Source organism: Martes martes (genome assembly GCF_963455335.1).
Source record: "Martes martes genome assembly, chromosome: 5".
In the NCBI taxonomy this organism is placed as follows: Eukaryota; Metazoa; Chordata; class Mammalia; order Carnivora; family Mustelidae; genus Martes; species Martes martes.
This window is the reverse complement of record NC_137892.1, coordinates 146,119,971-146,147,127: the sequence shown is the minus strand read 5'-3', so window position 1 is coordinate 146,147,127 and position 27,157 is coordinate 146,119,971. Positions and strand designations below refer to the sequence as shown.

Below are 27,157 nucleotides of genomic sequence, written 5' to 3'. Positions count from 1 at the left end.
CATTTACTATTTGAAAAAAAATAAAAACAAACAATATATCAATAAAGAGACAAAATCATTAAGCTTCATTGGGATAAATATACACCTCAAGAAAATATTTCGGCTACCAATTGTCAAATATCTCAAATCTAATAATTTCAATGTATTTTTCATGTATATGCAGATCTGTAATACCCACAACTCTCCAAATTTGTTTTCCTCTATTTTCCAATATTATCGTCTACGGAATCAGTGCAGTTCTTCACTGTTTACTCAGTTTTGTCAAAGTCCCCTGAGTCGGCTGATATGCAGGGCATGCAAGCTGAGTTGGGAAGAAGGTGTTATTTGACCTTAAGGGAGCACAAAAATTTGTTTACAACAGAATGAAGTTCATGTGAAACATTTGCAACATTTGTTCACAGGTGACGTATATTAAAAGGTAAAATATGTTCTTCATTTTACTTGGCACATAGATGTTTTTTATATAAAGATATGGGAGAATTTTGTTTTGTTAAAGATGTGTTGAAAAATTACTATCAGACTTGAATGTATTTCATGAATATGAAACTTATTCAGCAATAGAACTTTGGAATATGTTTCTCACAGTGCCACCTTTGCTGGTGATTTCTTCTTTGTTTGGAATGCCTTTTGCCTTACCAAGTTGATGGCTAATTTGCTTCATTCTCTTTGGCTCATGTGTCATCTCTGGGAGTCTATCCTTGAAATGTTTAGACTGAATTAGTGTGCCCTTTTCTGTGATTCCATGGTACTCTGTACAAATCTATCATACCATATACCTAAATGATTTTTTTTTTTAATTCTGTTTGCCCCATAGACTATGGGTTTCTTGAGAGAAATCTTATCTTACTCATTTTGTATCCACAATGTCTAGCTCAGTGATTAGATAGTAATATTCCAGGAAATGTGTGAAAAAATAAATGAGTAGTTATAATCTCTTCCTATTTAAACAGTAAAATCTACTAGAGACAACCAGGTGCTTCTTATTTAAAATACATCACTTTGAAAACCTAACAAATACTCCCATATTTGCTATTATGACTGATTAAGTGTTCTCTGCAGTGTATAATGAAATTACTTTCTTTGTATTGAGAGAGATTCTATTGCACTATTGAAAAAATATCAATTAGATACTAATTAGTCTTGCTTTCTGCTTGTGGAGGGCTTGAGGTGAATGGGTGTGGAAGAGAATGGGAGCAATAATTAAGTAAACATTTAGGCAATTCAAACCCTGTGCTCCTTGCAGATAAAAATGCAAATCAGGTTTGCAATTTAACCTTCACACAGACAACCAGGGCAGATGCTAATGAATCTAACATGTTTGTCATGAGTAGTTTAGTTTTAAAATCATTGATTTCTTTACAAAGAGAAGCAGTGAAACATAAACTGAAGTTGTTATGCTGCACCAAACCTGGAAAATTAAAGGCTGCTAATGGTCTTTTGTAATACATTGTGAGAATGATGATTATGAAAATGCTCAGCAGTTTTGATGAATCACTCTCATCTGGCAAGAGGTCTTGACTTATTTGACAGAAGGTGCCTTGCATAGATCAGCATAGAGAAGTGAGAGATAACAGCTATTGTGCTACATAATAGTGTAATAATACAACATTTACAGGGTTTTAAGTGCAAGTGAGAAACAATAAAAGTGAAGAATTTCACAGTTAAGGAGGAAACATACCAGTCTGCCCTTTAGCACAAAGTCACAACCCAGAATTAAGGGACTCATGATTCGGGGTGAATGGCATAGCTTTTCTTAAAAAATAGTCTGTACCAATTACTCAAGCCTTACCCTCTCTTTCTTCCTTTCTCTCTTTCTTTCTCTCTCTTTCTCTCTCTTTCTTTCTTAAACTTTCTTTATAATACCAGGGTAACCCACCTTAAATCTTAATATTTTACTATTTAAGGTTTTATTTATTTATTTGAGAGAGAGAGAGACAGCACATGCAAGTCAGGAGAGGAAGAGGGACAAGCAAACTCTGAGCTGAGTGCAGAGTCCGATGTGAGCCTCGATGTCATGACCCTGATATTATGACCTGAGCTGAAATCAAGAGTCAGAAACTTAACCGCTGAGCAACCCAAGGGCTCCAAATCTTATTATTTTATTTCTTAGCTCAAAAAATATGCTGGTGATTTATCGCCAATTTAATGAAATCTAAACATTCTGATTCAGCTTTCTTGTATGTCCCAAACTGGGATACCTCACTTCTCTGTTTATTAATTCTCTCTCCTCCAGTTATACACTCTACTGGAATTACTGTCTCTTTCTTGAGGGCTTTTATTTGCAGAAGTCAATCTCCTTCTTCAAAGTTCCTTTCTTTCCTATGGCTAATCCATAATAATCCTTACCCATTTGTAAAGGCCCCTGCAAGCCACAACTTCTATAAGAATAAAAATTTTTACTGAATGCTCATTATTTTTACTGAATGCCCAAATGGGCTAAGTAGTTCATGTGTGGTGCCTTATTTTAATCCTCATAAAATCCTGAGAAGTTCATAATAATTACTACCATTTCACAGATGAGGAGACCCAGACTGAAAGAAGTTATAAAATATTCCCTAGGTCTAACGTCTACTACATGGTAGGATTTGAATTTACCTTTGATGGATGGACTACAGAGATTCCTTCCTGGGGTGTCTGGGTGGCTCAGTGGGTTAAGGCTCTGCTTTCGGCTCAGGTCATGATCTCTAGGTCCTGGGATCGAGTCCCATATCAGGCTCTCTGCTCAGCAGGGAGCCTGCTTCCCCCCCCCACACTCTTTCTGCCTGCCTCTCTGCCTACTTGTGATCTCTCTCTGTCAAACAAATAAATAAAATATTTAAAAAAAAAAAAAAGGATTCCTTTCTGTGCTCCTTGTGAACCTGTTACTCTTAATTCAGAAATTAGCTATTAATTATCTTATTGTTATTTTCACATGAATAATGTAATCAAGGTTAGATTACAAGATGTAAGAAATCACAAGTTATTTTTTATTTCTGAATCTCCAGAATACTTAAAATATTTACTATGAAATTGATTATTCAATATACAGTGATATGTACACATGAATAGGCACACACACCAACCCCAATCCTGGTTTTAAAGAATATATATCAGTTTGAAAATATAAATAAACTTACTCTTTTAAAGATTTATTTATTTATTTTGGGGGGAAGGGCAGAGGGAAAGAACCTTTCAAGCAGACTCCCCAGTGAGCATGGAGCAAGATGTGGGGCTCTGTTCCAGGGTCCAAGAGATCATGCGTGACCTGAGCCAAAACCAAGAGTCAGATGTTTAACTGACTGAGCCACCCAGGCACCCCAGAAAAATGAATTTATTAAAATGGGAAGTTAATTAATAATCATGATAAAAATAATAATTTAAAAGAGAAAATGTAGACATTTGGTTGAAATATAGAAAATAGCAATAGGAGAGTTTTGTTTTGCTTTGTTTTGTTTTGTTTTTAGGGTTTATTTATTTATTCCAGAGAGAAAGAAAGAGAAAGAGCATGGGGTAAGGGGCAGAGGGAGAGGAAGAATCTCAAGCAGACTCCCTGCTGAGTGGGGAGCCCAATGTGCATCTCCATATAATGACACTGAGATAATGACCTGAGCTGAAATCACAAGTCAGATGTCTAACTGACTGAGCCACCCAGGTGCCCTGGAAAGAATTTTATTAAATGTCTGCAATGAAATTCTGCATTGACCTGGGGACTCTGAAATCCCCAATGAATTTACGGTTTATAAGCAGAGGCAGATCTGTAAGCCAGTGAATAAAACAAGGGCTATGAGAAACATAAGCATCAAGAGTTATTGTACACATAGAAGCAATGTATAGTTCTTCTAGGAATATCTTCCTAGAGACTTGGATGCCCAAGATGATCTAAGATGACTGAAAATTAGCCAGGAAGGTGAAGTGGAGAAAGATAGTCCGGGCAAAAGATAAAAAGAGATAAATTAGACAGCAGGGAAGAGTGGTCATAGCACATTAGCAGAAAATCAACTGATTCAATGAAACTGGACTTAAAAATACAAAGGAGGCAGCGACTAGTGATGAAGCCAGACAAGGTATAAATGCATGCTGTGTTCCTGATTGTCTTTCCTGCCTTTCTACAAAGCTTTGAGCTTTGCCTGGAGAACTTTGGCTGTTCAATAAAAATTTTTACGAAGAGAGGTATGCAATTAAATACCTTATTTCTAAAATTACTGTGGTAAAAATGCTGAAGGTGATTAGAGGGGTTAACAGTGAATTCTGAAACATGTTGTTACAAATCAAGAGTGAAATAATAAAGCCGCAGAGAAGGATATTTAAAACTTATTCAGAAACTAGAAACCATGGAACTAGGGAAAGAAAGTTTGAAAGAATAAGAGAGAGGGAATTGCAAAGAAAGAAATGTAGTATATAACTTAAGAAACTGGACAGATGTGGAGCAACTGGCTGAAAAGGCAGAACAAACATGCCAACAGCACACTGCGGAGATGATAAGATCAATTTGAATAATTATATTTATAATGCCAAGAGGAGATTTTCAGTAGACAGTTCTGCTCTCATAGTGAGGTTTCCTGTGAGATAAAGATATGGTGGAGTATTTGGTATTTAGGCAACAGAATAAATTCCATCACTTTGGGTGCACATACATAGCACACACACACACACACACACAAAAAGCACATACATAGCACACACACACACACACACACACAAAAAAACCAAGCCAGTAATTAATCTCCAAAGAAAGCAAATTTAGAGAATAAGCAATTCTAGAGAAAGCAGAATAAAAGAGCGGGCCAACACATGACAGAAGGATGAAGGGGAAACATGGAAGGGCTGTCTGGCAGTCAGTTTGTTCAGGAAAACAGAACCACTCTCTATATTTCAAATGGGGAGGATCTGAAGGAGAGGATTGGTTTATAAGTGTCTGATAAGGGAAAGGAGGACAAAAATCTAAAACTGAGATTGTTCTGAGATTAATAATTTCAATAAACCTCTACCATCCCTAGGCTGATAAAACAAAATGTGTTGCATACATTGCAAAATTGCTCTGCCTCTGAAGCGGCAAAAGATCCCACCGTGTTCTCTGCTGCCTTCGCCACACCACCACAGCCTTCGAAAAATCCAGAAGCCCACACCACTTTTTATGCTAACGTAGCCATGAAACTTAAAGGCTCTCACTGATGTTGTTGCCCCAGGCAAAACCAGATCCCTTGATAAGGTCAACACTACCAAGGTTGTTATGGCAACGCTCTGCCTCTGTCAGTGCCCATCCACACAACCTAAGCCACACAGCCTGAGAGGAACCGTGCTGGTTCCTGATACTGCTGGAGGCACATCCAGAAGCCAAAGGAGAGGGGCACGTGACTTTTTCCTTTCTTCCTTTTCTCCGTTCTAATGCTTTCCACTGGGAGAATCTATCAAGAAATGTAGTTTTCAGGCTTCTGACAGAGCAGAGAAGGATGGAAGTAGAGTTGAGTCCTAACAGACAAAATAGGTACACAAAATTTTGAGGAGGATTGATGATCACCATCACTGAGGGGTTTGGGTTAGATTGCTTTTCTAAAATGATAGATCAATTGATTATCTTTCTAGAAGTTTATGAAGGTGTTTTTACCCATTCCCCACTATTATCAGATATTTTATTTATTTATTTATTTTTATAAATTGGATAGTGGAAATAGATATAAAAGCACTGCTTCTTATTTGAATTCCAATAATTAGAAGGACTATCCACTGGTTCTGGTCATTTTCTTAAAATAGCTGAGCATATTTCAGGGCTAACTCAGCTATATGCTGTAGCTGTTTAGAAAGATATTTTCAGGAAGAGTCCTTGGTTGACTGTTGGTTTAGCATCTGACTCCTGATTTCAGCTCAGGTCATGACCTCGGGGTTGTGAGTGAGACCAAGTCCTAAGTCAGGCCCCACACTCAGGCAGTAGGAGTCTGCTTATCCCTCTCCCTCTGCTCCTTCCATCTCCAGTGTTCCCCCACCGCAGTCTCTTGGTCTCAAATAAATAAATAAAATCTTTTAAAAAAGAAAGAAAGAAAGATACTTCCAGAAAAGCCATGACCGCACATATCTACTTATCTTGGGCAATACTGGTCATATTAATAATTTTGTTTTCCAGCTAAACTTTCAACCATCCAATGTTTAGTTTGAGTTCCTCAAAGACACATGCTGATACAAAGACTTGGTTACAAATATTTTATTTAATGAATGAACCCAAGAAATATCAAGGGATAAGGAGGAATATGTCTCAAATTTAGGGGATTTACTAGAGTGTTTCATGATGCTTCCTTGCCCAGATGTAACATGGTGAAGTATGAGAAAATGTAGAAAGGAAGGGAAGAAAATCAATAAAGAATGTGCTAACAGATTGGTTACAGCTTTAAGAACCTGACAATCCCACAGTGGTCTCTTTCAGAGACTGTGGAGAACACTCCTTAATATTATTGCCCCAAAGCCAAGGAAGCTGGGGTATTCTTCAATTTGTAGTTCTCATGGTTTTCTCCCTATGTACATATATATGTCCAAATTTCCCCTCTGTAAACATACCAGTCATATTGAATTAGAGACCATCCCACTCCATTATGATCTGGTCTTAACTAAACACATATGCAACAACTGTTTCTAACAAGTTCACATTCTGAGGTACTGGGCATTAGAACTCAACTTAATGAATGTTTACCGGACATATTCCCACTGATAACACCACCCACAGTTACATAAAGTCTCTCTTTGCGGATTGTGTGCATGTATGTGCTTTGCACACTTGACTGAGCCTGCTCCTAAATGTATGTATATATGATTGTAGTGCTTACCCAAACCAATGCCACGATGATCCATCTAGCATATGACGAATGGCCTCTGGTCACACAGCTTCTTGATGTAAAGAAGATTAGGCTCAATAGCCTATCAGATGTTGCTTTTTGAATGGACAAATGTCATCTGCTGCAGATGGTCTTATTCCAGAACCCTAGAAATCTGCATAATGTCTTTCATCCTGGAACTTGCCAGAGACACCATATGCCATCCTTATCTATCACAGATAACTCTAGCACTTTAAAGTCGGCTGGGTCAGATTGCAGTGCAGCTTGTAAAAAAGGCTGAATTTGCTGAAAAGATCTCTCTTTTGTTGGACCCCACTCAACATGGCAGCCTTCTGAGTCCTCTGTTGGAGCAATATTCTCAATTGTACTATGCACTGTCTACAAAATATAAAGTGATTTGACATCATGTAATGTTCCTCCTTCTGCGTGGTAAGGATTGCAACATGCAACAACTTATTCTACACTCTGGAGGGGATGTCACCAAACCACTAGATATTAAAAATGTCCCTATTATCATAGGTCCTATAATTTTGTGAGGTTTACTTCCTACCATTCTGCAGGGCCTTAAGAATAAGTTCCACTTTGACTTGGAAGTGCTATAAAATCTAAGGTGCTTTTCCTTTTTCCATTTGATCCCTTGACTAAAAGGGAGTAGTTTCTAGGTCTTGAACTTGTCTTCTCTTACCATAATCCCATTTACTATATAAGGCATAGAACAACCATGAGAATTCTGCCTGCCATGCTCTGTGTGTGTGTGTATTTCCATACTGTGTAAAGAAAGACCAGAGAAAAGACAGCAAAATATCTCCATGGAATTACCGGACCCATTGTGAGATGGCGTAAGTCCATCACCCACCCAACAACCTCATTTTACCCTACTCTAACAGAGGAGATGTAATTGAATTTTGAGTCCCCTGGTATCATTATAAACTCATCCTCTAATCAACTGCTCTAATAAGGTCCGGATATTATCTTAACCAAGTATATAGTGTTTCTGATAAACAACTGTAGATCCTTTTGGGAAACAGAAAGCAAATTATCATAGATTCTTCCTGTGAATATTCAGTTTCCTTCCTCAAGGAGATGCCTCCTCTTCAACTGATGGTTTCTTAGCCTGCAAACTGGCTCAGTTCTAGAGAGTGGGTGAAAGATAATTATTTTTGAAGTCATGAACATCAACTTTCTCATCAATAGCTCTTGATTTTTTAATTATGTATGCAAGTACTATCTTCACTGACTAGCAATTTGCCTTCTACTGGGAACATTATGTTCTATTACCCACACTCCTGATCCCTGCATGCCATGGCCAGAGGGTAGCCATTCAACCTTGCTGTCCATTTTAATTCTACCCATTTTGCCATTGATAGTTATGTGCTGCCACCTGGTCTAACCCTTCCAGAACCTTATAATCATAGATGCCATCAAATACAGTTTCATAGAATATTATTTCACTATTAACTCTTGCATACTAATTATTCTTACCATGCTATGCTACATTAAGATAACATTACAAAATTTAATGTCGTACAAAAATGAATGTTTATTTTTTTTCTCTTGCTGGTGTGCAGTTCAGCTAGGATGGCTACACTACACATTGGAGGTTGGCTGGGCTTGGTAATGAGCATTTAACGGGGTCATGTGTCTTCAGTGTTCACCCACATTTTTTCTTGGATTAGTGCTTACTTGGAACATGTTCTTATGGTGATTATAGATCATGTGGGTGGACAGAAAAACATGTGTCTTTGGGCATAGGTTCAATCTACTGTCACTTTAATCCTCATTTCAATGGGCCTATATTAATATGTTTGAGCCTCTGCACTCTGGTTCATGGCACAGTCACATACAAAGAGTAACAAAGTAAGAAATTGAGAAGAGTATTCCAATCTATCACAATCCACTGTCTTGATAAAAATTATGCATATTTCTTTCACATGTCAATTAACTCGTTCCATCCACAGGACACCCACAAAGTCATATCTCATCAGGCTTGAGGTCTAGAATCTTACAATCTTCATAGGGTTAAATAAGAATTCTCTTCATCCAATACTCATGAGATTAAAATTTTATATATATATATGTGTGTGTGTGTGTGTGTGTGTGTGTGTGTGTATACCCTCTCTGTACTCAACTTAAAATGGTGGTTAAAGAGGAGACACCACAGTAGAAATCACACTATTTAGTGGTGCAAAGCAATTTTGAAAACCTCTGGCTACTATTCTGAGGTCCCATTATGCTGGAGCTAATATGAATTTTTCCATATTAACCCAGATTTGTTCCCTAAGAGTATCATTTAGACCTTTGTTCTTCGTGGTTCTTGATTGTGCTTCTGAGAAATCCTTCATTTGCTATCATCTTCCTTTGGCAAATCATAATAGATGTTAGAGAATATACCCTCCCTGGTGACTGAACAGTTCTGTCAGCATGATTTCAATATATAGAAAATCAGGACCTAAAAGTATTTTTACTTTCTAACAGCCACCAGTCCCTTTTAATTCAAACTGGTGGAATCTTTTCCCATATAGCTTTCGGTTGCCACCAATGAGGAACTGAATAATGTTAAGCTTTGTTGTTGTTGTTGTTATATCACCTTAATGAAAGCATGTCCTCTGGGCACTTTTGGGGAATATATTTATTTGATGCTTCACAGTTTTTATGTAATAAATATATTTTTCTTTGCCAACATTTCTGAGGTTTTCAACCCTGCCTTAAAACTCTGCCCAGCAGTTCCACATCTTTATCTCATTTACCAAGTACCATCATTGTTTTTCAGCTTGGAGAGCCATTCTAGCAACATAGTAAGTCAGGTTCTTGAGTTATGGGATAATGATCTCATATCAATGAATCTCTACTGTCTAGCCTTTCCTATGACCTAGCTTAAAACTTGCAAGCTCCACACCCACATATATTCTTCTGGTTCCTATTGGTAACTTGTAATCGAATTCTGTTGCTCTTCTCTATTTTTATTTTTAACACAAAATTTTCCTTCTTCCTTCCTTCCTCCCATCCTTCCTTCCTTCTCTCTCTCTCTCTCTCTCTCTCTCTCTCTTTCTGTCTCCCACACATGTGTGTGTGCTCTCTTTTTCTCTTTCTCTCTATCTCTCTCTCTTTTGGGAGGTGAGGTAAAAATCCATTTCTCCTTATTTTAGGAAATGTTTCTTCACTGCCGAGGCTATGCTTATACTGGCTTAATTTTGGGTCTAGAAGCACCATGGAGGCAAAGCTATATTTTGAGGAGGATAAACATATCTTTTGAGGCCTTTTCATGGTTTCCTGGCAATGGGAGACTGCTTTGCTATAGCAAGGTGAAAGGGACCCCTTCTAGGCTCTAAACATAGGGTCTAGGCTCTAAACCTAGGGGAAACAGGAAGTTTGAATGTTCCTATCTCAATTCCCAGGATTCTATATCTTCCCTGTCAGGGCTATAACTCTTCTGCAGTATGAATTTAGTCAACTTTTAAAAATATATTGACTCCCTTCAACCTTGGATTTTACCTACTTATCTGTCATCCTTAAAATATGATCTCACTTCTTAGTACAAACTCTCTTAGTTTTGGATCCTTCCAAAGAAGATCCTGAGACAATTGTACACATACTTTATTTAGGAAGTGATCCCAGGAAGAACAAAGGCTGAGTGGGTAAGTGAGAAAGTTCTGAAAATTATACAAGAGAGATTAGTGTTAGGAGAAACTAGGGCTTAACTCCATTTCAAAATCTGAGACACAGTATAAAATCTCCACTTAGGACTGTCCTATAAAGTGGCAAAGGTTGTTTCTACAAGCACTTGCCCCTTATTGGCTGACATACCAATACTTTTCACCTATCCTTTATATAAACCATCGGAGCCCCCACAAATAGAGATAGTCTCTATCCTGCTAAGAGGATAAGGAAAAGAGAAAGCTATCACCATGTAAGGGAACTATCGGAAGACAGCTTTCCAGGTAGGTGGACAGGTTTGGGGTTGTTTATCCAACAAAGGCAAAGTTTGTTTATACCAAACAAAGATTTTATATATATATAGATATATATATCTATATATATCTATATATATGTGTGTGTGTGTGTGTGTGTGTGTGTGTGTGTGTGTTTTATTTGTTTATCTGTGAGAGAGAGAGAGAGAATGAGTGAGGGGAGGGGCAGAGGGACAAGTAGACTCTACACTGAGCAGGGCGCACAAAGCAGAACTCTATTCCCAGACCCCCAAATTATGACCTGAGCCAAAGTCAGATGCTTAACTGATTGAGCCACCCAGGTGCCCCTGATACAATATTTAAAAATTTTTTTTAAATATTATATAAAAATATTTTTCTTTTTTAATTTTTTTATTTTAATAAACATATAATGTATTTTTATCCCCAGGGGTACAGGTCTGTGAATCGTCTGGTTTACACATTTCACAGCACTCATCATAGCCCATACCCTCCCCAATGTCCATTTCCCCACCACCCTCTCCCGTCCCCCTTCCCCCCTGCAACCCTCAGTCTGTTTCTTGAGATTGAGTCTTTTATGGTTTGTCTCCCTCCCAATCCCATCTTTTCATTTTTTCTTTTCCTACCTCCCCCCAACCCCCCCCCGCCTTGCATCTCCACTTCCTCATATCAAAGAGATCATATGATAGTTATATTTCTCCGATTGACTTATTTCGCTAAGCATGATACCCTCTAGTTCCATCCACGTCGTCGCAAATGGCAAGATTTCATGTCTTTTGATGGCTGCATAGTATTCCATTGTGTATATATACCACATCTTCTTTATCCATTCATCTGTTGATGGACATCTAGGCGCTTTCCACAGTTTGGCTATTGTGGACATTGCTGCTATAAACATTCGGGTGCACGTGCCCCTTCGGAGCACCACGTTTGTATCTTTAGGATATATACCCAGGAGTGCAATTGCTGGGTCGTAGGGTAGCTCTATTTTAAGTTTTTTGAGGAACCTCCACACTGTTTTCCAGAGTGGTTGCACCAGCTTGCATTCCCACCAACAGTGTAGGAGGGTTCCCCTCTCTCCGCATCCTCGCCAGCATCTGTCATTTCTTGACTTGTTAATTTTAGCCATTCTGACTGGTGTGAGGTGGTATCTCATTGTGGTTTTGATTTGTATTTCCCTGATGCCGAGTGATGTGGAGCATTTTTTCATGTGTCTGTTGGCCATCTGGATGTCTTCCTTGCAGAAATGTCTGTTCATGTCCTCTGCCCATTTCTTGACTGGATTATTTGTTCTTTGGGTATTGAGTTTGATAAGCTCTTTATAGATTTTGGATACGAGCCCTTTATCTGATATGTCATTTGCAAATATCTTCTCCCATTCTGTCAGTTGTCTTTTGGTTTTGTTAACTGTTTCCTTTGCTGTGCAAAAGCTTTTGATCTTGATGAAATCCCAATAGTTCATTTTTGCCCTTGCTTCTGTTGCCTTTGGCGATGTTCCTAGGAAGAAGTTGCTGCGGTGGAGGTCAAAGAGGTTGCTGCCTGCATTGTCCTCAAGGATTTTGATAGATTCCTTTCGCACATTGAGGTCCTTCATCCACTTTGAGTCTATTTTCGTGTGTGGTGTAAGGAAATAGTCCAATTTCATTTTTCTGCATGTGGCTGTCCAATTTTCCCAGCACCATTTGTTGAAGAGGCTGTCTTTTTTCCATTGGATATTCTTTCCTGCTTTGTCAAAGATTAGTTGACCATAGAGTTGAGGGTCTATTTCTGGGCTCTCTATTCTGTTCCATTGGTCTATATGTCTGTTTTTGTGCCAGTACCATACTGTCTTGATGATGACAGCTTTGTAATAGAGCTTGAAGTCTGGAATTGTGATACCACCGACTTTGGCTTTCTTTTTCAATATTCCTTTGGCTATTCGAGGTCTTTTCTGGTTCCATATAAATTTTAGGATTATTTGTTCTATTTCTTTAAAAAAAATGGATGGGATTTTGATAGGGATTGCATTAAATGTGTAGATTGCTTTAGGTAGAATAGACATTTTCACAATATTTGTTCTTCCAATCCATGAGCATGGAATATTTTTCCATTTCTTTGTGTCTTCCTCAATTTCTTTCATGAGTACTTTATAGTTTTCTGAGTATAGATTCTTTGCCTCTTTGGTTAGATTTATTCCTAGGTATCTTATGGTTTTGGGTACGATTGTAAATGGGACTGACTCCTCAATTTCTCTTTCTTCTGTCTTGTTGTTAGTGTAAAGAAATGCGACTGATTTCTGTGCATTGACTTTATATCCTGACACTTTACTGAATTCCTGTATAAGTTCTAGCAGTTTTGGAGTGGAGCCTTTTGGGTTTTCCACATATAGTATCATATCATCTGCAAAGAGTGATAGTTTGACTTCTTCTTTGCCGATTTGGATGCCTTTAATTTCTTTTTGTTGTCTGATTGCTGAGGCTAGGACTTCTAGTACTATATTGAACAGCAGTGGTGATAAGGGACATCCCTGCCGTGTTCCTGACCTTAGCGGAAAAGCTTTCAGTTTTTCTCCATTGAGAATGATATTTGCGGTGGGTTTTTCATAGATGGCTTTGATAATATTGAGGTATGTGCCTTCTATCCCTACACTTTGAAGAGTTTTAATCAGGAAGGGATGCTGCACTTTGTCAAACGCTTTTTCAGCATCTATTGAGAGTATCATATGGTTCTTACTCTTTCTTTTATTAATGTATTGTATCACATTGATGGATTTGCGGATGTTGAACCAACCTTGCAGCCCTGGAATAAATCCCACTTGGTCGTGGTGAATAATCCTTTTAATGTACTGTTGGATCCTATTGGCCAGTATTTTGGTGAGAATTTTCGCATCTGTGTTCATCAAGGATATTGGTCTGTAATTCTCTTTTTTGGTGGGATCCTTGTCTGGTTTTGGGATCAAGGTGATGCTGGCCTCATAGAATGAGTTTGGAAGTTTTCCTTCCATTTCTATTTTTTGGAACAGTTTCAGGAGAATAGGAATTAATTCTTCTTTAAATGTTTGGTAGAATTCCCCTGGGAAGCCGTCTGGTCCTGGACTTTTGTTTGTTTGGAGATTTTTGATGACTGTTTCAATCTCCTTACTGGTTATGGGTCTGTTCAGGTTATCTATTTCTTCCTGGTTCAGTTGTGGTAGTTTATACATCTCTAGAAATGTATCCATTTCTTCCAGGTTGTCAAATTTGTTGCCATAGAGTTGCTCGTAGTATGTTCTTATAATTGTTTGTATTTCTTTGGTGTTGGTTGTGATCTCTCCTCTTTCATTCATGATTTTATTTATTTGCGTCCTTTCTCTTTTCTTTTTGATAAGTCTGGCCAGGGGCTTATCAATCTTATTAATTCTTTCAAAGAACCAGCTCCTAGTTTTGTTGATTTGTTCTATTGTTTTTTTAGTTTCTATTTCATTGATTTCTGCTCTGATCTTTATGATTTCTCTTCTCCTGCTGGGTTTAGGCTTTCTTTGTTGTTCTCTCTCCAGCTCCTTTAGGTGTAGGGTTAGGTTGTGTATTTGAGACCTTTCTTGTTTCTTGAGAAAGGCTTGCACTGCTATATATTTTCCTCTCAGGACTGCCTTTGTTGTGTCCCACAGATTTTGAACTGTTGTGTTTTCATTATCATTTGTTTCCATGAATTTTTTCAATTCTTCTTTAATTTCCTGGTTGACCCATTCATTTTTTAGAAGGATGCTGTTTAGTCTCCATGTATTTGCGTTCTTTCCAAATTTCCTCTTGTGATTGAGTTCGAGCTTCAGAGCATTGTGGTCTGAAAATATGCAGGGAATGATCTCAATCTTTTGGTACCGATTGAGACCTGATTTATGACCCAGGATGTGGTCTATTCTGGAGAATGTTCCATGTGCACTAGAGAAGAATGTATATTCTGTTGCTTTGGGATGAAATGTTCTGAATATATCTGTGATGTCCATCTGGTCCAGTGTGTCATTTAAGGCCTTTATTTCCTTGTTGATCTTTTGCTTAGATGATCTGTCCATTTCAGTGAGGGGAGTGTTAAAGTCCCCTGCTATTATTGTATTACTGTCGATGTATTTCTTTGATTTTGTTACTAATTGGTTTATATAGTTGGCTGCTCCCATGTTAGGGGCATAGATATTTAAGATTGTTAGATCTTCTTGTTGGACAGACCCTTTGAGTATGATATAGTGTCCTTCCTCATCTCTTATTATAGTCTTTGGCTTAAAATCTAATTGATCTGATATAAGGATTGCCACCCCAGCTTTCTTCTGATGTCCATTAGCATGGTACATTGTTTTCCACCCCCTCACTTTAAATCTGGAGGTGTCTTCGGGTCTAAAATGAGTTTCTTGGAGGCAGCATATGGATGGGTTTTGTTTTTTTATCCATTCTGATACCCTGTGTCTTTTGATTGGGGCATTTAGCCCATTAACATTCAGGGTAACTATTGAGAGATATGAATTTAGTGCCATTGTATTGCCTGTAAGGTGATTGTTACTGTATATTGTTTCTGTTTCTTTCTGATCTACTACTTTTAGGGTCTCTCTTTGCTTAGAGGACCCCTTTCAATATTTCCTGTAGAGCTGGTTTGGTGTTTGCAAATTCTTTCAGCTTTTGTTTGTCCTGGAAGCTTTTTATCTCTCCTTCTATTTTCAATGATAGCCTAGCCGGATATAGTATTCTTGGCTGCATGTTTTTCTCGTTTAGTGCTCTGAATATATCATGCCAGTTCTTTCTGGCCTGCCAGGTCTCTGTGGATAGGTCCGCTGCCAATCTAATGTTTTTACCCTTGTATGTTACAGACTTCTTTTCCCGGGCTGCTTTCAGGATTTTCTCTTTGTCGCTAAGACTTGTAAATTTTACTATCAGGTGACGAGGTGTGGACCTATTTTTATTGATTTTGAGGGGCGTTCTTAGCATCTCCTGGATTTTGATGTTTGTTCCCTTTGCCATATTAGGGAAATTCTCTCCAATAATTGTCTCCAATATACCTTCTGCTCCCCTCTCTCTTTCTTCTTCTTCTGGAATCCCAATTATTCTAATGTTGTGTCGTCTTATGGTGTCACTTATCTCTCGAATCCTCTCCTCGTGTTCCAGTAGTTGTTTGTCTCTCTTTTGCTCAGCTTCTTTATTCTCTGTCATTTGGTCTTCTATGTCACTAATTCTTTCTTCTGCCTCATTTATCCTGGCAGTGAGAGCTTCCATTTTTGATTGCACCTCATGAATAGCTTTTTTGATTTCAACTTGGTTAGATTTTAGTTCTTTTATTTCTCCAGAAAGGGCTTTTATCTCTCCGGAGAGGGTTTCTCTAATATCTTCTATGCCTTTTTCGAGCCCGGCTAGAACCTTGAGAATTGTCATTCTGAACTCTAGATCTGTCATGCTACCTATGTCTGTATTGATTAGGTCTCCAGCCTTCGGTACGGCCTCTTGTTCTTTTTTTTGAGGTGAGTTTTTCCGCCTTGTCATTTTGTCCAGGTAGGATTTGCTTTCTCCTGCTGTGGAATTCCGCTGTTCTTGGTGACTGAAGTTGGTTTTGGATCGGTTTCTTGTTGATCTTCTGGGGGAGGGGCCTGTTGTAGTGATTCTCAAGTGTCCTTGCCGCAGGTGGAATTGCACCGCCCTTGCCAGGGGCCGGGCTAAGGAATCCGCTCGGGTTTGCTTTCGGGAGCTTTTGTTCCCTGAGCGCTTTCCGTAGAGTTCCGGTGGACGGGAATGAAGATGGCGGCCTCCCAATCTCTCGGCCCGGAGGAGCCGAGAGCTTGGGGTTCCGCTCCTCAGTGCGCTCTCAGAGCAAAGCGCCCAATAGCCCCTCCTCCCTGGCTTGTGGTCGCGCCTCGAGGAAAGCAGTCAATTGTTGGAGCTGGAGAAAAGCGCCGGGTCGCTTTTGTCTCCGTGGCCTCCGGCCGCGCTCCGAGCCCACCCAGCCTGCGACCGGCACAAGGTAACCCTGGGCTTAGAGCTCACTCCTCGGCTTTGTCGCTATAGCCGGCTTCCCCGCTCTAATACCTGCGAGCTCTGCGGCACTCAGACACCCCCAGTCCTTCTGTGACCCCGCGGGTCCTGGGGTTATGCTGACCCCGCCTGGGTTTCCCCCCAGTTTAGCCTCTGGAGCGATGTCTCCCAGTGGAGCCGACTTTTAAAAGTCCCGATTTTGTGCTCCGTCGCTCCGCTGCTTGCCGGGTGCCGGCCCCTCCCCCCGGGGTCTATCTTCCCGTCGCTTTGGATTCACTTCTCCGCAGGTCCTACCTTTCAGAAAGTGATCGATTTTCTGTTTCTGGGATTGTTGCTCTTCTTCTCTTCGATTTCCCGTTGGATTTGTAGGTGTTCACAATGCTTAGATAAGCTATCTAGCTGATCTCCTGCTACCTGATGTCGTCTCAGCCTGCTACTTCTCCGCCATCTTGACTCCTCCCCCATAAAAATATTTTTCATTTTGTTCTCTGAGTTTTGTGGCAGCTCCTCAAATTTTTTCATCCAGATGAGTGCCTTTTACCTCACCTCAGTCTCAGTGAAGTTCTGACCTCTGAATGCTGATGAATATGGCAACGGGTAACTAGTGAGATTAGGCATTTAGAGACCTGTTGTGGAGCTGCTTTCCCTTTTGTACCTATGCCGTCACCCTGAAAAGAGCATATCCTAAATAGCCTGTTGGCTCCAAGAGAAGAAAGGCATGTGGGTTGGGTTTACCCCTGAAGAACTATGGTGTGAAGCAGAGCTTTCCAGGAACTCCAGCCTGAAAAAGGAAGCCTGACTTGCAACTCCATGAAAATGCATGATTTATAGTCCAAGATACTGACTTTGGGGTAGATTTTATTCAGTATTATTGAGGAATTAGAAAACTAATTCAGGCTTTGTTTCTGAAACTTCAACCCATTCTTTAAAGCATGGTAATCTTTTGTACCAATTACTGTATTAGATCTGCCTTCCATACTAATACAAATGAAATCAGCAATACTAAACAAAACAAATATATTCCAGTCTAGCTCCATCTATGTCATTGCGAATGGCAAGATTTCATTTTTTGTGACTGAATAATATTCCATTATATATGTGTGTGTGTGTGTGTGTGTGTGTGTGTGTGTGTGTATATAAATATATATATATAAAACTTCTTTATCCAATCATCACTTGAGGGACACTTGTGGTGCTTCCCTATCTTGGCCATTGTAAATAATGTTGCTATAAACATAGGGGTGCCTATAGCACTTTGAATTAGTATTTTTGTATTCTTTGGATTAATACCCAGTAGTGCCATTGCTGGATCATAGGGAAGTTCTACTATTAATATTTAAGGAGTCTCCATACTATTTTCTACAATGGGTGCATCAGTTTGCATTCCCACCAACAGTACATGTGGGTTCCTTTGCTCTACATCCTTGCCAATACATGTTATTTCTTGTGCTGTTGGTTTTAGACAGTCTGACCAGTGTGAGGTAATATCTCGTTGTAGTTTTGATCTGCATTTGACAGATGGTAAGTGATGATGAGTATCTTCTCATGTATCTGTTGGCCATCTGGGTGTCTTTTTTGGAGAAATGTCTGCTCATGTCTTCTGCCCATTTTTAAATTGGATTATTTGGTTTTTGGGTGTTGAGTTTCATAAGTTCTTTTTATATTTTGGATACTAACCCTTTATCAGATATGTCATTTGCAAATATCTTCTCTCATTCCACGGATTGCCTTTTAGTTTTGTTGATTATTTTTTTCACTGTACAGAAACTTTTTATTTTGATATAATCCCAATAGTTTATTTTTGCTTTGTTTCCCTTCCCTCAGGGGATCTATCTAAAAAATGTTGCTATGGTCGAAATCAAAGAAGTTACTGTCTATGTTCTCTTCTATGATTTTTATGGTTTTAGGCATTGCATTCAGGTCTTTAATCCATTTTGAATTTATTATTGGTATGGCATAAGAAAGTGGTCTAGTTTGTTGTCCTGTTTTCCCAACATCATTTTCTGAAGAGACTGTCTTTTTCCCATTGGATATTTTTTCTTGTTTTGTTGAAAATTAATTGTCCATATAGTTGTGTGTTTATTTCTGGGTTTTCTAGTCTGTTCTATTGATCTATTTGTCTATTTTTGTGCCAGTACCACAGTGTTTTTAGTGCTCTAACTTTGTAGTATAACTTGAACTACAGAATTGTGATCCCTCCAACTTTGCTTTTCTTTTTCAAGATTGCTTTGACTGTGGGGTCTTTTGTGGTTTCATACAAATTTTAGGATTGTCAGTTCTAGTTCTGTGGAAAATGTTATTTTGACAAAGATTGCATTAGATGTATACATTGCTTTAGGTAGTATAGACATTTTAACCATGTTTGTTCTTCCCACCCATGAGCATGGAATGTCTTTGCATTTCTCTGTGTCATCTTCAATTTCTTTCATCAGTGTTTTATAGGTTTCAGAGTACAGGTCTTTCACCTCTTCAGTTAGGTTTATTTCTTGGTATATTATTATTGTTGGTGCAACTGTAAATGTAAATTGTTCTCTTAATTTCTCTTTCTGCTGCTTCATTTTTGGTGTATAGAAATGCAGCAGATTTCTGTATATTGATTTTGTATCCTGCAACTTTACTGAATTTGATCATCAATTCTAGCAGTTTTTTGGTGGAGTCTTTCAGGTTTTCTATATAGGGTATCATGTCATCTGCAAATAGGAAAATTTTACTCCTTCTTTACTGATTTGAATGACTTTATTTCTTTTTGTTGTCTGATTGCTGTGGCTAGGACTTCCAGTACTATGTTGAATAAAAGTGGAGAGAGTGGACATCCTTGTCTTATTCCTGACTTTAAGGGAAAGTCTCTCAGGTTTTCCCCATTGAGGATGATGTTAGCTGTGGGTTTTTTTAAATATATGGCTTTTATTGGTTAGGTATATTCCCTCTGAACTTACTTTCCTGAGGGTTTTTATCATGAATGGGTGTTGTATTTATCAAATGCTTTTTTCTGCATATATTAAAGTGATCATGTGGTTTTTATTCTTTCTTTTATTGATATGAGGTATCACATTGTTTGATTTGAAAATATTGAATCACTCTTTGAACCCAGGAATAAATCCCACTTCATTGTGGTGAATGATTTTTTTTTAATGTTATATTGGATTCTCTTTGCTAATATTTTGTTGAGAATTTTGGCATCCGCGTTCATTTAGGGATATTGGCCTGTAGTTCTCTTTTTTTGGAGTTGTCTTTATCTAATTTTGGTATCAAGGTAATGTTGGCCTTATGGGGTGTATTTGGAAGGTTTGCTTTTTTTTTTCCTTTCCTTTTCTTTTCTTTCTCTTTCTTTCTTTCTTTCTTTCTTTTTTTTTTAATAGTTTGAGAAGAGAAAGTATTACCTCTTCTTTAAATGTTTAGTAGAATTCACCTGTTAAACTATCTGGTCCTGGACTTTTGTTTGTTGGGAATTTTTTGATTATTGATTCCATCTCTTTACTGGTAAATTAGTCTCTTCAAATTGTCTATTTCCTCCTGTTTCAGTTTTGGTAATTACATGTTTCAAGGAATTTGTCCATTTCTTCTAGGTTGTCCAATTAGTTGGCATATAGTTTTCATAATAATCCTTATTATTATAAATCTCTGGTGTTGGTTGTGATTTCTCCTTTCATTTGTGATTTTATTATTTTAGTTCTTTCTTTTTTTTTTTCCTTGATAAGTCTAGTCAGGAGCTTATCAATTTTATTAATTTTTCCAAAGAACCAGCTCCTGGTTTCATTGATGTGTTCTATTGTTTGCTTATTTTTGTTTTTAGCTTCTATATCATTTATTTCTGCCCTAATCTGTTTTTATTATTTCTTTCCTTCTGCTGGTTTTGGTTTTTATTTGTGGTTGTTCTTTTTCATCCCTTTTTAAAAATATATATTTTTTAAAGATTTTATTTGTCAGAGAGAGAGACAGCACAAACAGGGCAAGCAGCAGACAGAGGGAGAAGCAGACTCCCCACTGAGCAAGGAGTCTGATGAGGGACTTGATCCTGTGACCTTGGTATCCTGACCTGAGCCAAAGGTAGACACTTAACTGATTGAGCCACCCAGGTGTCCCGTTCTTCTAGATGTAAGGCTAGGTTGTTTATTATGATTTTTATTGCTTCTTGAGGTAGACCTATATTGCTATAAACTTCAATCTTAGAACTGCTTTTGCCACATTCCCAAAGGTTTTGGACCACTGGGTTTTCATTTTCATTTGTTTCCATGTATTTTTTTTTTCTTTTATTTCCTGGTTGACCCATTCATTGTTTTGTAGCATGTTATTTAACCTCGGTGTATTTGTGGTCCTTCTGGATTTTTTCTTATGGATGACTTCTAGGTTCAAGAAGTTGTAGTGAGAAAAGATGAATACTATGATTTGAATCTCTTTGAACTTGTTGGGACTTGTTTTGTGGCCTAATTTGTGATTAATTCTAGAGCATGTTCTGTATGTACTTGAAAATCTTTATTTTGCTGTTTTAAGATAGAATGTTCTGGAAATCTCTTTTAAATCTACGTATTCCAGTGTGTCATTCAAAGTCATTGCTTCCTTGTTGATTTTCTGTTTAGAATATCTGTTCATTGGGATGCCTGGGTGGCTCAGTTGGTTAAGCAGCTGCCTTCGGCTCAGGTCATGATCCCAGCGTCCTGGGATCGAGTCCCACATCGGGCTCCTTGCTTGGCGGGGAGCCTGCTTCTCCCTCTGCCTCTGCCTACCACTCTGTCTGCCTGTGCTTGCTTGCTCTCTCTCTCTCTAACAAATAAATAAATTAAAAAAAAATAGAATATCTGTTCATTGATGTAAGTGGGTTGTTAAAGTCCCCAATTTTATTGTATTACTATCAATGAGTTACTTTGATTGTTATTAATTTTTTATATATTTGGTTACTCCCAAGTTGGGGGCATAAATATTTATGATTGTTAGATCTTATTGAATTGTCTCCTTTTTTTATGATATTGTGCCCTTCTTAATCTCTTGTTAAAGTCTTTGGTTTAAATCCAGTTTGTCTGATGTAAGTATGGCTACTCTGGCTTTCTTCTGACATCCACTTATATGATAATTGTTTCTCTATTTCCTCACTTTCAGTTTGCAGGTGTCTTTAGGTCTAAAATGGGTCTCCTGCAGACAGCATATAGATGGATCTTAGTTTTTTTTTTTACCATTCTGATATCTTGATTGGAGCATTTTGTCCATTAGAATTCAAAGTAATTTTTGATAGATTTGTATTTATTGCTCTTTTATTACTTTTTTGTGGTTGTTTCTGGATATTTTCTCTGAACCCTTTTTAGTCTTTATCACTTTTGGTCTTTCCTTCCCACTCAAAGATTTCCCTTTAATATTTCTTCCAGAGCTATTTTAGTAGTACCCAAACTCCTTTAGTTTTGGTTTGTCTGGGAAACTATCTCTTCTACTCTACCTAATAGCTTTGTTGGATAGAATATTCTTGGTTGCAGATTTTTTCTATTAACTTTGAGTATATCATGCCTCTCTTTTTTTGCTTGGAAAGTTTCTGCTGAAAAATCCACTGATAGCCTTACCGGAGTTTCCTTTGTATGTAACTGTCTTCTTTTGTTTTGTTATGTTTAATATTTTCTTTTTCTTTAGCACTATGTTTTCCATTTTAATTACATTGTCTTGGCATGGATTTACTTTTGTTGATTTTGATGAGAGTTCTCTGTGCCTCCTGGATCTGGTATATCTGTTTCTTTTCCCAGATTAAGGACATTTTCAGCTATTATATCTCCAAATAAGTTTTTTGCCCCATTTTTTTTTCTCTTCTTCTGGGACTCCTATAATACAAGTGTTTTTACGTTTGATGGAGTCACTATGTTCCCTAAGTCTGTTCTTATTTCGCATAATTCTTTTTCTCTCTTTTGTTCAACCTGATTGCTTTCTGTCATTCTGTATTCCAGGTCATTAATTCATTCCTCTTTTTCTTTTTCCAGCCTACTGTTCATTCTATCAAGCATGTTTGCCATTGTTTATTGAGGCTTTATTTTAATTCTTATCTCTGTGTTAATGGTCTCACTGATGTCCTCCACTCTTTTCTTTAATTCAGTAAGTATTCTTATGATCATTGCTTTAAATTCTCCATCAGGCATGTTACTCATCTTTTTCACTTACCACTCTGGCTATAGCGCTGTCCTGTTCTTTTATTTAGGAAAAATTCCTCTATCTTCTCATTTTGCCTAACTGTCTGTGTTTGTTCCTTTGTGTTAGGAATGTCGGCTGAGTCTCTGATTCTTGAGAGTAAAGGCTTTATGAAGAAGAGGTCTTATAGTGCCCTGCCATGTGTTGTCTCCTCTTTCCCAGAGACTGGCACTTCTAGGAATGTCTCCAATGTGTGCGGTGTGAGCTCTGCTGTTGTGTCCTGGACACTTTATCTTCAGGCAAACTGTCTACAGAGGGTCTCTTTGCCTGTTGTGAGCAGCATTTTGTCCCTGGCCTGAATGTGGTGCATGTTTACTGGGTGTGCTTTGGCCTGCTTTTCAAATGAGATGTGTCAGCACTGCCACCAGAACTGGGGTCTCATGTAACTTGCAGGTTGAGAGACATAGTGTAGGCAGCTGTTTGAGTTGGTCTTGTGGGGGGAGGGGCCCCACTGCACTGGGACTGAGTCAAAGATGACCAGAAAAGGTGGTTCTTCCAGAAGGCAAGGTTGTGGAATTTTGTGTAAGCAAGTTAGGCAGGGAGTGTAGGTGATTCACTGATTTCTGTAGGTGGTTCTGTGTTTATGTTGGCAGGCAGAGAAGGGGAATGGCACCTGCTAATCCCTTTGTTCCCAGAGGAGTCTTTCTGTGAACACTATCTCTCTCGGATATGCTCTTAGATGAACAACTAACCCCCCAAAACCTCCCACTCTGTGCCCTAGTTGTTCTTCAGATCGTTGCTTCCATGTTGTATGTCTGCAAGCTATTTGTCCTGCCTTTTCTCCAAGAGTGGCCCCAACATCCTCTGTGGTCTTCCAGAGCCAAGCATGCTGACCTTTAAAACTCTAGGCTTTAAGCCCCACTGGTCACAAGCACTCACAAAATTCAGGTCTTCTCACTTTCCAAGCCAATTACTATGGAGATTCCCTATGTGGGCTCCCCTGTGTGCTAGTTTGTCTCTTGTCATTCTCTGTGACCGTGTTTCCTTCCCTTCCAGTAGCCATGCTCCTTTTCTCACCCAAGCTGAGTCTCCACACTTCCTAGCTTCTTTGATGTGGCCTCTTCTCTATCATTAGTTGTGGAATTTATTTTGCTAGTCTTCAGATCGATTTCAGGAATATTTAGGATGATTTGATACTTATCTAGTTGTATTCGTGGGATGAGGAGAGTCTAAGGTCTTCCTACTCTGCTGTCATCTTTCATACCAAGTTAAACCATTTTACTGAGATATGATTAACATATAAAAGATTGTATAACTTAATGTATGCAACATGGTGATTTTGGAGATATATATATATATCTGTGAACCCTCACTATATCCTCACCTTCAAAGTTTTCTCTCACCATCTTTATATTATTAATTTAATTTAATTTAATTAATTAATTTATTTTATTCTGACCTTAAATGTGCCTCATTCTGGCACTGCTTCATCAGCCTCACCCGAATCCTGCCCTGCAACTCTTATACTCAAACCTAAGTTGATATGGTGAAAAATACACTCAACCTATGGAGGTAGTATTTGAGGAATAAAACATTTTTGAACAAAAATCTCATTAAAAAAGAAACAATGCATCTAAAAATTTCAATAAATAAGTTATGTCTATGGGACATTTGAGTGATAGAATGATAAATTTAGTAATTAGAGGATTTTCAGGGGAAGGGAAACATGCTTATATAAGTAATGACATGAATAAAAGCCCATATACAGATTTTAAGATGAATTTTCAGATAAAATGACAACTAGTTTGATGAAAAAAAAAAAAGACAATATTAAATAAAGAAACAAACTTTCTGGAATAATTTTTGCATACTTTCCAGAATCCACAAAAATTGTGATTCAGGAATAGTAAAGGTCCATTAGTGTAACTACACAAATTTTGAAGACAAATGAAGACAAATGTTCTTTTGGAAGAGACACACTATTAATACATTTCATATATCCTCAGTGAATATTCTGAAGCATTATGTTAATTCGGATGAAGTTGTGTCTTATTACTACTAAATTATTTGTTATATACTACTTCATGGAGATTTTCCCCCTAATACACTATATAATGATTACGAATTATATTGTACATAAACCAAGGTTTGTCTTTTTTTAAAAAAAATTGAGACTTTTTAGCCACTTGGAAAAGCTGGAAAATATCGTGGATATGTAAAAAAATAAGAACTGTAATTTTGATTTGTAAATATTTATATAATAATTATATATTTATGTTTACATTTATTCTTTAAGTTGGTATTTGTGATTTTCAACATATATTGGTGGGATTACTTATTGTCATTTAAAACATACAAATCACGTATTCATCACAATTGAAATCTATTTTATAGTTTCTTACCTGATTTCAATTGCCAACTTTTGTTTTGTTATCACTTGGGATACTGAATATATGTGTGAATTCTTATGAAATTCTATAAAGTAATTTCTATAATGGTAATAATCTGAAGCTTACCAACACAGAGTAATTTCTTTTAAAATATATCATCTTAGGGATCCCAGGGTGGCTCAGTCAGGTAAGTGTCAGCCTTTGGCTCAGGTCATGATCCTGGGATCCTGGAATCAAGCCCCATGTCATCTCTCTGCTATCCTACTTCTCCCTCTCTCTCTCTGACTGCAGTTCCCCCTGCTTGTGCTCTCCCTCTCTTTCTCTGTCAAATAAATAAATAAATAAATAAAATATTTTAAAAATATATATCATCTTATGGGTTTTACTTACAGCATATTCTATATTATATATCCTTCTTTGAAAAGTCTTCCACATATACAGAATATATTTACTTGTAAAACCTTTATCTAACTGAAAATATAAAAGGCACACTTATGATTGATATTCAGCAAAAGCTTTACCTTGTTTTCATTAAAATAGCTTAATTTTATTGGTCAGAGTTGTCATTTATATGCAATTGTGCTACATAAGATGACATTTATTATGTTGAAGAATAACTTTTAAACAACTGACACAATTTTTTAGTGATAAATCACCAATAGAAAAATAGGTCTTCTATTTATAAACTTTAGAGAAGATACTGACAAAATCCTAAAACTATTTAGTTTATATGTGTTATGTTTGACAAGACTAAAAGAAATAATTCTACTTAGACAGATATAAAGTTTCATTGTAATTTAAAAATTTTAAAAAGTGCAATGTAATGCTGATGACATACTTTCCAAACTCATATGCTTCATTTTTAACATTTTGCATTCTAATTTAATAAAATGAAAATCATGATTTTTAAGTAGCTTTTTGGGGATTTTTTATATAAAAATGAATTTTTCTATTTATCAAATGAGCATGCTTTTATTATGTTTAAAAAATTCATATAGTTGAGTCATAACTTTAAAATCTGTACTAATGGGGACAAGTATCTGATAAGATAGAGCAATATTAAAATGGAAGGCATAAAAAATTGAAGTCAATTCTACTAGATAGGAGCAAATAACCCAAAACCAATTCAAAATGGAACATAAATTGCTATATTTTGCAAACCAAGAGAAACCACTAATTTTAATTATTATATTTATTATATAACTATGTTATATATTAATATTTATTATTATTATTTTAAATAATACTTTTTTATGAGATACATTTATTTATTTGAGAGATAGAGAGAGAGAGAGAAGAAGACTCCATGCTGAGCAGGGAGCCTGATGCAGGGTTGTATCACCGGACCCTGGGGTCACGACCTGAGCTGAAGGCAGACACTTAACCAACTGAGTCACCCAGGAACCCCTTTTTATATTCATTATTATATTACATTAATATCTTTGTATTAAAAATATAGGTGCTTACTTTGGAGAGAGATACCCATTTCATTAGGTATTATTTAAATTTTTAGATTTTAATTTTTTAATATTTATTAATAAGTATAAATTATCCCCACTTATTCACCATTTCTGACATATCTCTGATTTTATGTTAACATATAAACTACTCCTTTTGTTTCTTTTTTTATTCTTAAGCACTTCCTGTTTTTTTCATTTTTCTTTTTTGTTTGTTTGTTTGTTTTTTCCTAATAAGTAGAAAATAACCAAGTATTTGGAAAGAGTCAAATTTATATTGACTGAGGCATAAAACCACAATTCTATCTAAAAATTGTGACTTTATTATCCTTAAATTTGTATATTCTAAAATATTGCAGCAGATGTAAGCTAAATTTATCAAAATAGTTAGTACATCCTTGAGATATACCTCTTGAGTCTGGTATCATGGACATGGTATTAATAACATCAAGTTCATGAATCAACATTATATTTTAAATATTCACACTGAGATGACTTCTGGAATGGTGTCCTAAGGGAATA

At 37.2% G+C, this 27,157-nt stretch overlaps 1 long non-coding RNA gene across 1 annotated transcript in view; it reads left to right on the top strand.

Annotated features, from left to right (window-relative positions):
- The first annotated feature begins 277 nt into the window (after positions 1-277).
- LOC308343234 overlaps positions 278-27,157 on the top strand; it is a 41,847-nt gene continuing 14,967 nt past the window's right edge. Inside the window, exon 1 of the long non-coding RNA XR_013966868.1 lies at positions 278-418. This is a non-coding gene — a long non-coding RNA (uncharacterized lncRNA). The remainder of the gene's footprint in view (positions 419-27,157) is intronic.